Raw genomic sequence first — 16,581 nt, 5'->3', positions numbered from 1 at the left:
TTCTTGACAATCATTTGTTCGAATATTCCTTGAAAATCTTTGTGTATGCATCTGCTTGTGAACAGCAGCCTCTGGCCTTCCCTTAGTCTCCTAACACTTGGGTTCCTCTTCCAGGTACTCCAAGCTCTTCTGATCTCTCCCCTTCTGATACCTAATTTCTTTTCCCTCGATTTTCCATCAGCTGAGTGTCAACCCAAAGAAAACTGCAGATTAAGAGTTCAAGGAGTTTTTGCACAAAAAAATTAAAGCAATGAAGATGCAACCATTGATATTTTAGGCGCAGTATCTCAGCCCCATGTTTTATCAATGACACCGCTACAATCACAAGCATGGCTGAGTCCTCTCTTGCCCTCAGTAAGTAAGGAGTAGGAGCCTCTTCTCCAGCTCTAGTCTCATACCTCAAAGGCAAAAAGTAATCCAAGGGCAGGTCTGCACACCCCCCCCGCAATATGTGCCATGCTTTCTAGCAGAAAACAGTCTCATCTCTTCCTATGCACAGTGGTTTAATCAGACCTAATTAAGAGTATTTTTCTGATTATGAAAGGAGCCTGTCTCATTTCCAGTGGTCAGCCCATCCTCTTTCCATGTTCTTATTTCTGTTTCCATATGACAGAAACTGTAGAGATTTATTTTTTCCCTCAAGTCTAAGCATTTAAGAACAATGTTACCAAATCCTGAGAGGTAAAAATTTATTGATTTCTATCATATCAGCATGTTATGATATGGTCACACCTGTTCACACAGCTGACTTCTTAGAGCCAAAAGAGGATTCTGTTTTTCCATTTAAAAATACACTTTTTTTTCAGCAGGAAGAAACATTTTAAAAACAAACATTTTCATATTAAGTGGGAATTACAAACAATCCCCCCACCCCACCCTTGCCCAACTCATGAGGAAAAGGGCTGGTCAGCGATAGATCTCTGGGTGCTTCAAATCTGCATTCTACCTCTGCCCCCAATCTGTTCTGTCTTCCACATAAAACACCTCTGGGGGAAAAGAAATTAGAACCTCACCAAAACAGTAGCCTAAATCCAGCCATAAAAAAGAGGTAGACTGAACTGTAATTATTGAACTTATTTGGTAGATTGTACAAAATATTTTAAATTTTTAGTGGGATCAAACATATTCCACAAGAAATTAAACAACTGAGGTTTTACATGCTTAAAACAAAATGTTAGAATGCTTATACCACATTTACTTAGCTTTGAGAAATGAGAGCAAAAAACCGACTTGAGAAATATACGCTTCCCCTGTACTTCGGGCAAAGTTTGCTTTTGTTAGATTCCTCAAAACCAAAAGCTCATGTGGTAGGTCTGATCTTACCATTCAGGCTTTTCCTACCATTCAAGCCCCTGCTAGGGTCACAGAAATTTTCTCAGAACAGTGAGCAAATTAACCAGAAGATTATTCAACATTTAACTAAAACAAAATGAAACAAAAAGAACAGGGCAATGGTGTGCTGGTGACATCTCCGACTGGCTCCCAAGGACCAATCATTAAATTTCAAGGTTTTGCCAGCAGTTGTTAAATGACTGTTATTAAAATTATAAAACTTGTAATTAGTGCTGAAACTAAAAGTGGTCTTGTATTAAGGGTAAGGAGGAGTTTAAGAGTAGATCACCTTGTAGGTGACAGCAAATTTCCTGGGAGATGAGTAAGTGGAGTGGATGTAACGCCATAATTAAACTCATGTTGAAATGCAATTGTAGGTTGGCTAAAGTTTCAGAAAAAAGCAATTAGGAATCTTGTGAAAATCAACTGGTGTGGAGTTTATATGGTGTTTTATTTTATTTTTGTTATTTGTGTCATACATCCTTGCTATCAGAAAAATTAGTAACAAATTTGTGTACACTTGCATATATAATTTTTTCTGAGACAGTGGACTGTTAAACACTTATTGGCACACCACTTAACCAGGAGAATGAAGAGGAGGGGTCAGATCCTCTGACCAGAGCAGGAGGTGCAGCATTTTTCATTGGGTGTTTCAGCCTGCTCTCAGCACGCTACTGCAGTGGGCTTTAAGCACAGGCCTAAGGTGTTAATGCTCAAACAGCCCAGTATGACACAGACACACATTCCCACTGCTAAGAATTAAAGCACTGTATTGGAAAAAAATCAACTTTATTTTCTCTAGGTTAAAAAAAAATAGAACCAGCTATTAATTTGCTGAGAAAAATGCTTTTTGGTGTTCGGTAAATACCTAGGAGTGGAATAGCTGAACCATATGATAGATGTGAAGGAAACCAAAACATTTTGGTTTGGTCCCTAATTACTGAGGATTGTTGAACTGAAAAAGGTTAGAAAGCAGAGGAACTTTCTGCCCTCAGAGTCTACCTAAAGGCAGCACAAATCCTCCCTTACTAGTACAGAGCTACTTACCAGCCCAGAGTGCACACCAGTGGACCCCCAAGAGACCAAAGACGCTATGAGCAGAATTTAACTTAGTTTCTTCATTACAGTTTTCCCATCTTCAGAACCCTGGGTCTGGTCTCTTCTTTGTCTTCTCATTCCTCTAAAGTCTATGTTTTTTTTGTTACAACATAGTTTAAACAAGGCTTCCAAGACACTGTTGAGAGAATTACTTTCTTGAGAGACTGATTTCTCTTCCGTGAGATGGGTACTGTATGCACAAAAACTGATTTGTTTTGCTCCTGTTAATCTGTCTTTTACTAGTCAGGAACCTAGCCTGGTTAAAACTTATAAAGACTGAGGAAAAGAAAATTATGTTTTCTTCCTTCAGGTACATGCATTTTTAAGAAACTAGCCCATTTCTTTCCAATGTCATTGTACCATTTGGCAGTTCCCACCAGCAGTGTATGAGATTTCCAGTTGTTCTGTATCCTTGCTAGCTTCTATCACTGCTGGTCTTTAATTTAGATACTCTACTCAGTGTTAACAGTTCCTTACTGTGGTTTTGATTTAAATTTCCCTATCAACTAATGATTTTGAGAACCTTTTCATGGTTGTATTTGCCATCTGTTCCTCTTACTTGGTGAAAAGTCTACTAAAATCATTTGACTTTTTTTTAAAAAGGGGGTAATAAATGAGTTTGAGAATTTTTTAAACAATCTAAATACAGATCCTTTATTGAATATATGCCTTGCAATCTGTGACTTTTCATTCTTTTGTGTCTCATGAGGAGTAGAACATTTTTTTTAAGAAGTCCAATTTTTTTTTTTTTTTTGGTACTGCGATTTTATCCAGGGGTGGTCTATCTCTAAGTTATCCCCAACCCTTTTTATGATTTATTTATTTATTTATTTATTATTTATTATTTTAGGAGCAGTCCTGGGGATTGAGGCCTTCACAAGTGCTAATGCTGTACCACTGAGCTACATCCCCGACTCCTTTTTTATTTTTTATTTTGAGATAGGGTCTAAGTTGCCCAGCCTGTACTTGAACTCGCAATCCTCCTACCTAACTCCACCTCCTAAATCACTGGGATTACAGGAATGCACCACCACATCTAGCTAACAGATTTTTTTAAATTGTATGAATCATGCTTTGGTGTCATGCCTAAGAAATCTTTGCTTAGCAGATGGGCACCAAGGTTTTCTCTTATGAATACTTCCAGATATTTCATAACTTTGGTTTTACATTTAGGTTTTGATCCATTTTTTATGTGATAAGAGGTATGAATCAAAGTGTACTTTTTTGCATATGTATCAGCATCATTTGTCAAAACGACCTATTTTTCCACCGAATTACCTTTATATCTTGATAAAAAAAAAAATCAGTTGTATGCATTGTATTCATTTCCTAGGGCTGCCATAACAAATTATTTGTAAACCTGATGGCTTAAGACAACAGAAATTCATTCTCTCATAGTCTTGAGGACAGAAGTCTGAAATCAAGGTGTAGGCAGGCTGTCCACCCTCGGTAGGCTCAGGAGTGAACACTTCCGTGCCTGTGTGGGTCTGTTTCAGGACAGTCTTTAGTCCATTGGTCTATTAGTCTATTTTTGCCAACACCACACATGGTGTTAGTTCCTGTAGCTTTATATTAAATCTTAAAATCAGGTAGTATTACTCCTCCAATGTTGCTCTTGTTCAAAGTTGGTCTGGCCATTCTAGGTCCTTTGTATTTCCATAAAATTTTAGAATCAGTATGTCAATCTCTGAAAAGACACTGTTGGAATTTTTTTTTTTTTTGAGATTGTGTGAATTGATCTGGGGAGAATTAACATATTTATAATACTGAGTTCAATCACTGCCTCCACTTTTGAAATACCTCTCTTACTGCATGTTCAGTTGCTTCCCCTACCTCATGTTCTTTGAACCCCTCTTTAGTTTAGAACTCCTATTTGGAATTGGTTAGTGCAACAAGTAAGGCTGTGTGCACAGATGAAAGACAGGACCAGACTGCACAGCTTCAGGGGCTCTCTTCATTGCAGCTCTGTGACAGGCACTCCCTGGAGTTGCAAGGAAGGGCTTTCAAATTAACACTCCACAGGCTTTGTCATTTCCAGATCTCTGGTCACACCATTGCTCTGCTTGGAAGCCTGTTCTGCCCATTTGCTTATCAAAATTCTATTCAACCTTCATGGCCTAGTCAAATGTGACCTCATTAAGTCTTCTCAGGTTGCTCAGGGGACATTGCTACCGTCTTTCTCTGTATTCCCACAGTTTATCAGAGTCAGCCTTTGAACTTGATTAGTGATGACCAGGCCTTTCTTCCTGATAAATGCACAGTTCATGAAGGCAGAAGCCACGTCTTACTCACTCTATCTCTGGCTGTTGCCATGGGGTCTGGCCTGGCAGAAGCTCAGTGATGGTTCCAGGAGTGAATAAACAAATGAACTGAGATTCAGTGGAAACCCCCAAAAGCAGAACTTCTCAGCCTTGTGGGGGAAATCTTGGGCATAGCATGCATAAGTTCCTCAGGGACTCATGATAGACTGACAGGGGGGAGGAGGGTAATTAGGACCTTAAGGTACATGGGTCAGCTCTGGACAAAGCCAGAGGGGTGGTGAGACTCAGTTCAATGTCCAGCCTGCCGTGTCAATGTCATCATGCCACTGAACTTTAAAACCTGGAGGATGAAGCATCAGTGTGTTTGCTAAAGAGAATCCAGAGCACACACAAATACACACACTCACATGCACACAGACGATTTAGGCAAACACAGGACTTAGCATAGGTGGACACGCCCACATGGAAAGGAGCAAATATACACTTGAATACCTGGGCACATAGAGTTCGTGTAGGATACCTGTTAATTGCACATGAACACACACACACACACACACACACACACACACACACACACACATGTTCAACAATCTTTGTGGTCCAAGTAAAATAGCTGGGTGCGATAAGAGGTATTAAAGGGCAAGCAAGCAGAGCCCTGAGCAAACACTTGGGCTTGATAACCAAAGTCAAAGGGAGCTGGAGAGGCAGAATATTAAGCTGCCCTTCCTTTTCTCTCCACCTTCTTTTCCTCTTTTCCAGAAAGTAACCTAGGACTTAAGGCAATAGGAAAGCAAGACCATGCAGCCATTACCTCTGATAATGAACCACAGATCCTGCATCCTATTACAAGGCCCTGAGGCATCAAGCCAGTTCAGATCTTTCCTTGCACTCCTCTGCCCTGGACGGAAGCGAGGCCTCAGGAGAGCAGGCGACTTCCATGCTAATCATCTCCTGGGAGCCGTAGCACAGCAAAGGTCTGGTTAGCTTTGGCTTCCTTCTCAGTGCAGATACCTTCCTGGTACTTTTTCCAGCTGTTATCAATTATAATCAATTATGTGTGAACAGGCACACTCATATGCATCCTCTGTCTGGCAAGGAGCTCTCTGAGGATAAGGATCATACACCCCACAATTAGGCTGAGCATCTCTTTAGGGTAGACCATGCCTCCCCTGGGCTCTTCCAGTGAGAAACAGGCATTGCTTTCTACTTGTCTTCATGGCCTGAGGGCCCTGAATAAGTGTGACTTCTGAGCTAGGTTTCTCTCGGTGGGTTGGTGTTCTCCCCTTCCTAGAGATCTTTTGGGAAACTCTGGCTGTAGGGGACTTCCCACATGGGGCTCTAGTGAGCCACCGGACTTTGTATTTCAATTGGTGGCAGGCACAGAGGTTTGTAGGCTGGGAAGTGATTGCAACCCAAGCCACAGCACCCCAAAGACTGAATCCTCTCAGGTTTCTTGGCATATTGGAACCACTGGGGAATTGTTGAGAACCTGAGATTTCCTTAATAATTTACACCATTCTCCTCCCTTTACAGGATCACATGACCCTGAACAAAGTCAATGAACATTATCCTGTGGTAACTGGTAACCTAATCTCCTAGGTCAGGTAACAACAACAAGGGGCATAATACCAAGAATTACCCTGAACTCTGGCCAGGTTCCCAGGGGAGCTCAACCTCGCTAGACACCAGGGACTTGGAAAGGCTGCTTAAGGTTAGCCGTGTCCTTCGCTTGCTGGAAGGTGGAGGATAATTGAGAAGAAGCAAGTCAAATGCTTTGGGAACCTTCGGAAAACAATGGAGACCTGTTTTTCTCACTAATCTGTTGTTTCTCACTAGCCTTTGGGGGTGCAGAATGAGTTTATGGGGCCTGGATGCCCATTCCCCACCTCCTCTCTGGTGTATGTCTACACTGCAGCCTTCGTTGATCCTTCTTTCACCTGGGCTCCAGGCCCACCCCAGTCATTTTCCTGTGTTCTTGGTCCTCCTACCTTCTCTCCTCTCTCTCTCTCTCTCTCTCTCTCTCTCTCTCTCTCTCTCTCTCTCCTGGCACCATTCCCTCAACATAGAAGCATACTCAGATCTTTGGAATCTATAAAGTAAATCCCCCCTCTCCTCTCCAGACTATGCTACTGCTCTACTTCCGTACTTCTTGGATAAGCCACTGAAAGCCACTGAGGGAACTACCCGCTTCCTCATCACACTGCCACTGGCTCCCCCACCCACCCTCTACTCCACAGAAGCAGGGGCTCCCTGGTGATTGATAGACCCCAAATACCTCCTGGACAGCTGAATAGGCAAATTCTGAACTTAGTGTTCACCAAAGTTGTTTGAACACCTTCTCTGTACCAGGCGTGGCACTATCAAGTGAGTACGACCAGGATCAAAGAGCTTGATTGATGGTAAGAAGAGATGCAAAACAACCGTTGCCAGTTTGATTGCTAAGGGATGCAACTGAGATATGTTCAGATGTTATGAGAACCCAAGGAAAAGCATCAAACTGAGAAGGAAGGAGCATCTGGTCAGGGAAGGCTTTCTGGAGGAGAGGGGCTGGAACTGAGTTTTGAACTATGTGTGGGAAGTAAGAAGAAATTGCAATTTTCAGTTAGAGACTCCTTTAATTTTAAGTTGTAAAAAAAACCAATGCAAACCAGAGATCTACACAGCTGGGGCAACTAGGTGATGTTGGCTTCAGACCTACGCAAGTCATTTTGGAATTGATATTTTCCTCCCACTCATCTCTGCTGCTTCTGCCTCTGCACTAGATTCAATCCCTCCTAATCAGTCAAGCTCCCTCCAAGTTTCAGAAGCAGAAGTGGCATGGCCAAAAGTAGTTCCAGACTTACATCACTTCAGTTTTTTGGCCCCAGGAGAAAAAGAGAACTCTCCCAGTCCCTCATATATAAAATTCCACAGAAGAGCTCTGATTGACCTAGTGTGGGACATGCGCCAATCCTGGCCAATCAGTGTGACCAGAGAATGAGATACTGCGATTGACCAGGCCTGGACCTCCTACCCCTCACTGGAGCCAGGGAGCAGGATACTGTGGTTGGAAATGCCGCCAGGACCACATGGAGTGAGAGCAATGGTAATGCAAAGCAGGGTACGCTGAGATCACAAAAACAACAGCTGTGCACCACAGAGAACTTTCTAGACAGAAAGAACCACAGATGCAGCAGCCATGGAATATATCTGGGAATTGCTAGTGTTTTATGTAACTGGATCTAAGGATGAACTTGGATGAGAGACAAGAAACAAACCTAGAGAGAAAGAATTTAGAGGATCATATGTGAAACAAGAGTTTGAGTATTATCCTGGGAGCCATGGGGAATCTTTGAAAAATGCTATGTCAGATATTTATATGATCAGATTCTGACATGTGGGAAAAAAATTTCTTTTGCCCATAGATTTGTTCTTTTCCTTTCTACTTTATTTTGGTTAATAGTCCATGCATACTGCCAATGCCAGAACTTAGGGCATATTGGGATCATCTCCCTCACCCATGTCCTTTCTGGACCTCCTCCCCATTAACCATTCCTCCCTACTTTGTGGCACTGCCTCGAAAGCAGGCCTGCCCCTGTGTTGGGCTCTCCTAATTTAAATGAAGGCATCGTCTCTTCCGGGGAGTTTTCTGTGCTTCATTCCATTGGGTTAGACCTGGTTCTCTCTGCCATAGCACACGTCCCTCTTAGCAGTCATCACTGAGCACCACAATGCTTTCCCATCTGGCTCTGCATCAGATGCTGTGTGTCATGTGCCCTATGGCTACCCCAGGGCATTTCTGACCCCAACTGCAGGGATAGTCCCCAGTACCCTGTAGACACTGGATGTGTGAGTAAATGAGCCCCACTTCCTGCCACTAAGACTGGCAACTATAACCCATTTGATCTATAAAGAGCAGGTTCCAAGTCTACCTTAGAAATTGCTTGTTGAGGGTCGAACTATAGGGAAGGATTATTCTGGGATTGCCCCAGTCAAGAACCCAAAGCCAATTAACACCAACGTCAAGGAAGTACACAGAGCTACTCCTTGACTTTACTTCTATTGTTTATTATGTTGATTTTTAGTGGAAGTTTTTATTTGAGATTTTTGTTACTTCAGAACAGATTAACCCAACGTTTAGTGGCTTCAACCAACATGTCTTATTTCTCCCTTTCTATGTGTCTGGAATCTGGGCACGCATGTGTCATGCGGTTGAAGTATGAGACGTGAGAGCCAGGTAGTTCTCAATGCTAGTAGTCACTGCACAAATCACACCTGGCTAACCTAACTCTAGCCTTACCTAACTCTAGTCTCACACCGACATCCCAGGGCTCACCATGTGACATGCCTTAAGGCCAGTTCGCTGGGAGTCCATCCGACCTAGAGAGCAGGGCATGTGGGGAGGCTGGCGGGTCTTCTCCCGCATCTTGTCCAGCTCTGGGCTCAGTTCGTGCGAGGTCTCAGCTTTCTGATGTCTTCAGCTCTCTGACATGGGTTGGGCCCTCATCTCTTCGGCCATCTAATCTCTTGCTCTCTGGTCGGTCTTCTTATAGTTCTTCTTAGGGTCTATGGTGACTCGATAAGGTGAATGGCACTGGGTGTGTTAGGTGTGGTTGCTCTAGACTTTCTCTGGTTACACCCTTTTTTTGGTTACATCATTGGGTTTTCACATAGTTACGTTATATCACCTATACCACTGCATTATTCATATAACATTCCATATAGTAAAATAAAGTATAGCAAAAGCAAGGTAAAGTATATCACTCATAGCAGCATGGCTTAGCTTGGTCCTCTGTCTCAGGTCTTCTCACTCAGGCACAGTCAGGTTCAACAGGACCTGATCCGCTTAAGCTCCCTTATGTGGTTTGTGGCAGGATCCAGAATCTTGTAGGGCTGATGCACTGAGGGCCTCAGGTCTTAGCTGGCTGTTGGCCAGAAGTGACCCCCAGTTTCCTAGCCATATGGCCTGTCCAATATGGCAATTTGCTTCATTAAAGCCAGCAAGAGCGAGCGTGTGCATCACAGTCCTTTGTGACCTAATCCCAGAAGTAACATTCCACCCTTTTGCTGTATTCTATTTGACCAAGGCAAGGTACTTGGCTCATTCATGCTAATGGAAAGGGATCTCACAAGGTGTGAGTACCAGGATATGGGGGTCATTGGAACCATCTAGAAGTCTGCCTACCACAAGGTATAGCCATTAAAAAGTGAAACTACTGTAATTAAAAGTCACCTTTGCTCTTTTATATTGAGTAAAAAAGAGCTTTGTCAATATTTTGGTGTTAACCCCCTGATTAAAAGCATACTGATTTTCCTGAATACTTTATTCTCAAACATTAAATTGAAAACCAAACATGATTTCTAACTTTGTTTACTGACCTCCTTATTGCCAGAGTGAGCTGATGTTTGCTTTTGTTGCTGGGATGATAATTCAGATTGCCTTGGTTGCCCATGACAGAAGGCAAGTATGAACCTGTTTAGGCAATAGGGGAAATTCGTTGACTCAAATAGCTAAGCCATGGGAACAGCCTTGGGGACAGATCTGAGCACCCTGAACTAGACAAGATAGCTGAGTTCACTTTTTATTCACCCTTGTGTGTAAGTCTCCTAAGGCTGCCATAATAAATTGCTACAAACCAGGTGGCATAAAACAAAAGAAATTTATTCTCACAGATGGGAGACCAGAAGGCCAAAGTCAAGGGATCAGTAAGGTGTGGGGAGTCATCCTTATTTAGCAGAATCAGATTAGGTTGAGCCATGGCATGCAGAGGTCTGGTTTCTAGGAACTGGCCACCACAGAGGAATGTCCCAGGTTGCCAGGAAGCATGTGGCGCGCGTGGGAGTGGTTCCAGGTCTGCTTCTGTGATAGTCCCCCTAAGAATATGGCTCCCCGGGCTGCTGGGGATATAGCTCAGTTCATAGAATGCTTGCCTGTAAGCATTCTATGTACAAGGCCCTGGGTTCAATCCCCAGCACTGCAAAAAAGAAAAAAAAAAAAAAAAAGAAAGAAAGAAAGAAAAAGAAAAAAGAAAATGGCTCCCTAATTCCACCTCATCCTGTTCATCACAGAAGAAGCCCCTCCTGGTCTGGGCCCCTTTATCTGTATGACTATAAAACATTAGGAGAGTTGGGCTACTCCATGTTGTTAGAGGCCAGAGCTGATATGGCCAGACCTGCCATACCCACTCCCATTTAAAAAGAGTACTGGCTCTTGTGTGTTTATTGAGTAGGTAAGTTGGCTTCAGAGATGGGCATGTGACTCAGCTGAGACAAACAGAGCTGCCTCTTTGCAGTGTAGACCTGAGTCTTAGTCCCATTCTAGTGGCCAAGCTGAGAGATCATGGCAGCCACAGGATAAGTTGGCTTATCTACTCAATAGTAATTGATTATAGCCGATATCATCCTTCACCCTTTTCTCATCCACGCGGGACATGGCTGAGAGACCCCCCACAATAAGGGTGAAATCTACTGAGACTTGAAAGGAAGAATCCAGCTCATACCTGTCTCCACACTTCTGGAGACTTCTGGTAATCCTTGGCATGACACACCACTGGAAGCTCTGCCTCCCTCTCCAGTTGCCTTTTTCTCTGAGTCTCTCAGTGCCCTCTCTTCCTCATAGAAGAACACGGACACCAATCACTGGTGTCCACCCTAAATCCAGAGTGACTTCATCTGAAGATCCTTAACTCATTACCCTATTTCCCAATAAGGTCATATTCTCAGTAAAAACGAATTTCAGGGAGGGGAGCACGGCTCAACCCACTACACTTTATCTTCACATTGGCCTCTGGAGAAAGAAAGACAAGTGCTGTTACTCTCTTTTTATAAATTGGGAACCAAGTACTAGATGGTAACCAGCCAAGGGTTATGTAACCAGTCGGTGGGAATAGATGCCAGATTTAAATTCCTCCTCCAACATTCTTTCCCACCCAAGTTTTATTGCACAAATACCTTATGGGAGACAGATAAACAGTGAGGGTAAGAAGGAGCTTTGGTCTTTCTCTGTCCAGCTATCCTCTCTCACCTTCTAGTGAATTGGCTCTGACCCTTTCCACTCCTGTGTTTTGCAGAGGCACCCTGCTCCCACAGAGCCCCCTCCCAGGCCCCAGAGTCCACCTGGGGACCCATGCCTCTTGACTGGTTCAGAGATGGGCATGTGACTCAGCTGAGACAAAGAGAGCTGCCCCTTTGCAGCGTAGACCTGAGTCTTAGTCCCATTCAAGTGGCCCAGCTGAGAGATCATGGCAGCCACAGAAACGGTGTTCTCCCAGTGGGGAACAGACACGCTAGGTGAGGTTTCTCTCTCCTGACTAGCAGGTGAGCTCTGGGAGGCCTTGCTGTTACATTATTTGTTGTACCCAGCACTTGGCAGAGTGCCTAGCACACAGTAGGCACTCAGAACATAGTGAGCAAAGGAAAAAAAGGAAAGAAGGGAAAAAGTGAGGGAGGGAGGAAGGGAGAAAAATAATAATAAAGTCCAGGTTCTCTCCGTTCCTGACATGTCAGGAACCGCCTGCTCCAGAGGACCACTGGGCCAGGGCTGCTACCGTCCTTGTTCTTTCACACAACTTCATCACATCTCCTCAGAACTCCCCCTGGTTCTTTGGTCCTCCATGGAAGGGGACACCCATGCCTTCTCTTTTTGCTTCCCAGATCCATGCTGGCCTGCACACTTCAGAGAGTCAGTTGGCTCCACGAATTGGAAAGACTGCCAATCTTTGCTTTATACTTTCTCATCTTCTGTGAACTTCCTGGGCGGGTGGTGTAGGACCCTGCCACCTCCGTCACCTGTTCGCCTTCCTGCTCTCATGCTGTCTGGTTCCCAGAGCAGAGCTCTGCTCTGGGACTGTTTCCCAACTAGGCTAACTAGTAGTTTATAATTCTTCTTCATCCATCTCCCTAATCCTGAACCTCCTCTGAGAAGGGAAAGTAGGAAGCTGTCTGGCCTTTCATTTTATTTTTTTATTTGTTCTTTTTAGATGTGCAGGACAGTAGTGTGCATTTTGCCATATCATGCTTACATGGAGTGTAACTTCCCCTTCTTCTGTTTGCACATGACGTGGCGTTACACTGGTGGAGTGTTCACAGATGAACCTGGGGAGGTCATGTCTGCTGCTTTCCACTGTCCTTCCTGTTCCACCCGCCCTCCCTTCCCTTCATTCCCCTTTGTCTAATCCAATGAACTTATTCCACCCCCCATTGTGTGTTATAATCTGCATTTTAGAGAGAACATTCTTGGCCTTTCATTTTAGCTTTCTGAAGTATTCACATATCCTTCTGTTTAGCTTCAGGGATGTTAGTTTCTCCGCCAGTGGAAACTGTACTGGACCAGGTGTCAGAAGCCCTGACTCGTGCGATCCGATCTACCATCGATTAGCTGTGTGACCTTGTGTGACCTCTAGCCCCAGTTTCTTCATCTGTTTTAAAAAGAGGATAAGATCACTATCTTGTCTATTCCGACGATCACCTAAGGTGAGTGGATATAAAAGTGCCGTGCAAACTGGGAAGTTCTCTGCCACGTCAGCTGTTAGTGTCATTTTTCCCTTGGAACTGGAGACTCAGTGCTTGTACTGTGCGGGCATTCTCTGCCTCACACGACAGACCCGGAGGAGTCCCGAGGTTGTTCCAGCAGCGGGACACTGCCTGGCCTCTGGGTTAGCTTTTCTATGCCATGCTTGGCTTTTGTCTCACCAGACAGCTGGCGCTGCTCCAGGGCTCAGCCTCACAGGTCAACACCTGAAACGGGAAGGCTTGGGCAGTCCAGGGTGCTGGTGAGCAAGGTGAACCCACTACTATCCAGCTCAGGTCCCACTACTGTCCAGCTCAGGTACTTAATGACCAGTCAGGGAGGGCACCAGGGGAGCTGTTGATGGGAAAAATCTCCCAGAAGTGCCATAGATGCTGCCTTGAATTTCATTGGCCGGGACTGAGTCAATTGGTCAGGACTTCTCAGCCAATCACAGGCTGAGAATGATTCTAAACCAATCAAAGTACATGAGCAGGGAGCACTCTCCTGATCCATGAGCACAATTGGGGGCACTGCCAGGCAGCGGAGCCAACACCATTGCCACACATGCTGCATCTCCCCCGACCCTCCTCTGGACCCCCTTCTGTGGCACCCCACCCTGACCCTTCTACTCCGTCTCTTTCCAGGCTCTCCAGTTTAGACTCCGCCTTGCTCCTTCTTGCTGGTTTCTGCCACTCCTCCCATGACTCCGAGACATCTTCTTTCATTTGTGGGACATACAGCAACCACCATTAACCCTGTGTCTTAGCCATTTCATGCTGCTCTAACAGAATACCTGAATGGGGTAATAAAGAACAAAATTTATTTGCCTCATACAGTGATGCAGCCACATCAATGTTCATAGCAGCTCAATTCACAATAACTAGGTTGTGAAACCAACCAATATGCCTTTAAATTGATGAATGGATAAAGAAACTGTGGTATATATACACAATGGAATATTACTCAGCCATTAAGAAGAATAAAATTATGGCATTTGCTGGTAAATGGATGGAATACCATGCTAAGTGAAATAGGCCAAACCCAAAAAACCAAAGGCTGAATGTTTTCTCTGATAAGTGAATGATGATACATAAGGAGGGGAGGGGTGTGGCTGGGGATGGGGGAAGAGAAGAATGAAGGAACTTTGAATGGTTTGGAGGAAAATGGGGCAGGAGGGGTGGGGGAAGGAAAGATAGTAGAATGAGTGTAGTACTCTGTATATGTATGATTACATGAATGGTGAGAATCTTCATTGTGCACAACCATAGAAATGAAAACTTGTACCCTATTTGTGTACAATGACTCAAAATGCAGTCTGTAAAAATAAAAATTTAAATAAAAAAATTTTAAAAAATTTATTTGGCTCACAATGCCAAGATTGAGCCAGGTGTGGTGGCACACACCTGTAATCTCAGTAGCTCCAGGCTGAGGCAGGAAAATTGGGAGTTCAAACCCAGCCTCAGAAACTTAGCCAGGCCCTAAGCAACTTAGCAAGACCCTGTCTCTAAATAAAATATAAAAATGAGTTAAGCTATGGAACCAACCTACGTACCCTTCAACAGATGAATGGATAAAGAAATTGTGGTACATATACACAATGGAATATTACTCAGCCATAAAGAAGAATGAAATCATGACAATTCCTGGTAAATAGATGGAATTGGAGACTACCATGCTAAGTGAAATAAGCCAATCCCAAAAAAACCAAAGGCCAAATGTTCTCTCTGATATGCAGATGCTGACTCACAATAGGGGATGGGGGGAGATGGGGGGGTGTTCACTGACTAGAACAGAGTGGAGTGGGGGGAAAGGAGCTGGGACAGGAATGGGAAAGACGGTAGAATGAATCAGACATAAGCTTTTCTATGTTCATATATGAATATATGACCAGTGTAATTCCACATCATGTACAACCACGATATGAGATATGAGGAGTCCAAACTCTCGTGTGAGATAATGAAGGAAAGTTTAGAGGTGAAATGATTGGGTTATGAGAGCCTTAACCTAATCAGTGCATTGATCCCCTGATAGGGATTAACTGGATGGTAACTGTAGGCAGGTAGCGTGTGGCTGGAGGAGGTGGGTCACTGGGGCGGGGGGTGTCTTTGAGGTATATATTTTGCTCTTGGTGAGTGAAGCTCTCTCTCTTGGCTTCCTGGTGTCCTGTCCTGAGCTGCTTTCCTCTGCCCACACCTTTCCTCCGTGGTGTTCTGCCTCACCTTGGGCCCTAAGCAATGGAGCCAGCCATCTGTGGACCCAGACCTTTGAAACGGTGAGTTCCCAAATAAAATTTTCCTTCTCTGAAATTGTTCTTGTCAGGTCTTTTGGTCATAGCCATGCAAAAACTGACAAAAACAGCATGTAAGCTTTCATAAAAATGAGGCAATTTTCATAGGTGAGTCAAGTCCTTACTCTTGGATTTGTAGATTTATCAGAAACTTGAGGGTGACAGCCCTGAAGGAAAATTAGGTCTGGGGAAGAAGTCTGATGATGGGGCTTTTAGAATCACAGCTACAGTGTCTTTTCCCTCCCTTTATTCTCCTTTCTATCTTTGTTTCTTCTTTCCTACCTCAAACCAAAGCATCTGGATAGTAAGGTGAGTCTGTCTTTGTGCACTCACTTTTTCTCAGAAGTTCCAGGAAATATTTCAGGATCTTGCCAACACCTTCAAGTCCACACTAGGTCTGATGAATGGATGAGTGTGGCAGAATCAAGTCAGAAAGCTTATTTGTCCAATAGCAATACCCACATTTACATAGCATGGGACCATCTAGCTCACTCTTGCACAGACCCGCCCCCATCTAGTTGGCCCTCCTGAGACCCTGGGAGGCAGAGCGGGCAGATTAATATCCCCTTTTGTCAGATGGGTCACATGGGAAACATCCGGAGGAGTTTACCCCAAGCCACAGAGCTCCTGAGACCTGAAACTGGAAAGAGAATTTCTGGCTCTGACCCGATGGAGTGCCCCAGGGACCCTGAGACAACTTGCAATTGGCCTGTGTGTCTACTTTAATTTCCAGACAGACAGGAGTTTGCCAAGCTAAGAAGTTTCAAATAACAAAATCTACTGTGTGTGGCAGGAGGTAGCCCGAGAATGAGACATATGGCAGCAAGACTTGGTTCTCACGCCACATCCACACCAGACTCCGTGGCTCTAAGTTCCATTCACAGGCGTTATTTCATCTTCTCACAACCACCTTGTGAGGTAGACGTGGTAGGGCTGACCACTGTCTCAAGATGTAGAAACTGAGGAAATGTGAGCCATCTGGTAGAAGGAAGCTGAACTGGGTCAGACCCTAAGTTCCTCGTGTCCTCAGCCTGGATTCTTCCCCTTCACAGATTATCAAGACTCATAAACTTGCTCCTCTGCTGGCACCTTCAGGGGATCTGGGTTGGATGACT

This window comes from Sciurus vulgaris (genome assembly GCF_902686455.1).
Source record: "Sciurus vulgaris genome assembly, chromosome: 12".
Classification (NCBI taxonomy): domain Eukaryota; kingdom Metazoa; phylum Chordata; class Mammalia; order Rodentia; family Sciuridae; genus Sciurus; species Sciurus vulgaris.
This window is presented reverse-complemented; position numbering follows the sequence as displayed.